We start from the raw sequence: 2,216 nt of genomic DNA on the forward strand, positions 1-2,216 counted from the left end.
AAGGACAATGGCTGCCAGGGATGCGGGCAGCAAAGTGCTGTGCGGGAAAGGATGGTTTCCGTCCACATCCCAGCATGTGCATTCGCATCACAAAGGTTCCCGGGAACGGGTGCTTCGAATGGCAGTCTCCGCAGACCAAGGAAGGAAGTTAGGCAGCCTCAGCAATCAGGATTAAACCACATTAGCTGCTAGTCTGAAGAAACTTGCTCTGCTCTATCTTGTCCCTTGGACAACCAAAGGGCTGAGTTTGCCTTGTCTCTCAGCCCTACACCTTTTCCCAGAGCTAACTTCACCCAGCATAAAGGAGGCTGTGATTATGCACGACTGTCTTGGCCTGGGCAGAAGGACCCTCTTTTGTAAGGGGTGCTAGGAGCTGTACATTATTGTACATAATAACCTCAGCTGATAGCTCCATAGACTCTGAGAAGCCAGCGATATTTTTCTCAGCTGTATTTTTCCCTTCTTCCAACTCCAGCCAGTAAGGGCAAGTCAGCTCCCGTCCACTGCTGACACTCTTCCCAAATGCTTCCTGAGTCCTGACCTGGGAGGTACTCTGTTCATCTCTCCTAAAACGATGCATTTCTACATTATAACAGCTTCCTGCATCACTTTGCAGACATAACCTGGAGCAAGTCTCTCCCTTGCCGGTGCGTCTGGAGCCACGGATGCTTTGCTGCAGATATGCCATGGTGGCATTACAATTTTTAATCTCAGTTTGCCCTGGTGCTCCATTAACTTGAAGGCTAGGAGCAGACGGTGCGTTTGCCTCTGGACAAGTGCTGCCTGCATTTGTCCTGGAACAGAAATACCCCAGGGTTGGCGTATATGCACATCACCTTTCTAATTTGGGTTCAGTGAATGGTTTAATACACTGCCACTTTTCTGCCATTGATTCAATGATGCAGTCCCAGGATAACCATTCAGATGCACTTTGCCCTGGGATAAACTATTAGCACTTCTTATCCTGTGAACATCCTACTGTTCAGCCTCCAGAAGAGAAGGCTGAGGGGGGATCTTGTGGCCTGCTATAAACTAGTCAGGGGGGATCAACAGGCACTGGGGGAGTCCCTGTTCCCCCGGGCGCCGCCAGAAGTGACCAGGAATAACGGTCACAAGCTGGCGGAGGGAAGGTTTAAGTTGGACATCAGGAGGTGCTACTTCACAATCAGGTTGGCCAGGGTCTGGAACCAGCTTCCAAGTGAGGTGGTGCAGGCTCCCACCCTGGGGGGTTTTAAGAGGAGGTTAGATGACCATCTTGCTGGGGTTGTTTGACCCCAGTACTCGTTCCTGCCATGGCAGGGGGTCGGACTAGATGATCTGCCCAGGTCCCTTCCGACCCTAGAAACTATGAAACATTGTTAGGATTTATCCCGGGACAACAGACATAGATGTCTATATGGCTGCACTTTGTCCCAGGATAAAACGGTTTATCCCAGGACAAATGCAATGTCTTTTAGTCAAACTCCTGCATGACGGTGGATACTTCTGCCTCTGAATTAGTTACAGCTCCAGTCCCTCTTGGGTCTTTGGTCAACAGAAGCTGCCTTCTGTCTTTCCTCACAACCTATCCAGCCCGTGCGTGGGCCTGGGAACGGCTGTTGCGCTTTCCTCCCCACACTTTTAATCTACCGTACGAACGATGGAGTTACTTGCCGTGTCGACCACCCCCCAGTGCCCCCTACTGAAGGCAAAGGGCTTCCTTACTGGTAGCAAGGCCTACAAGCGAGCAGGACCTGCCCCCGCTCTCGCGGAGCCTGGCACGTGGCATTACGAGTTCATCAGAGGCCTAATGTACAGCTTCCCCCTTGCCCCTTAGGGGAAATGACACGTGTGACCAACCCGTTGGCTGGTGGATACTTGGGGCCTTGACTGCCCCATTGCCATGGGTGTACAACGATTCCCGCTCTAACGCTTTGCACAGTGCCCGCGTGCATCGGCGCCCCGTCGCAGCCGGCTCTGTACAGACCTGGTGTCTCTGGCGGAGCGTGGCCAGCCGCGATGGAGCAGCCCCTCCAGCGCCCGGCCAGGCTCACAGGGGCCAGCATTGCTCCTCTAGGGCAGGAGTGGTCCGCCTGCAGCGGGGGTGCGCGAGCGGCAGGGGCACACGGAGGCGGCGGCGGGCAGACGGGGCGGGGAGCACTAAGCGGAGCGGCAGACGGGGCGGGGAGCAGAAGGCAGAGCCGCAGACGGGGCGGGGAGCACGGGAAGGGGCACAA

This window comes from Alligator sinensis, unplaced genomic scaffold, assembly GCF_000455745.1.
Source record: "Alligator sinensis unplaced genomic scaffold, ASM45574v1 scaffold210_2, whole genome shotgun sequence".
Lineage (NCBI taxonomy): Eukaryota > Metazoa > Chordata > Crocodylia > Alligatoridae > Alligator > Alligator sinensis.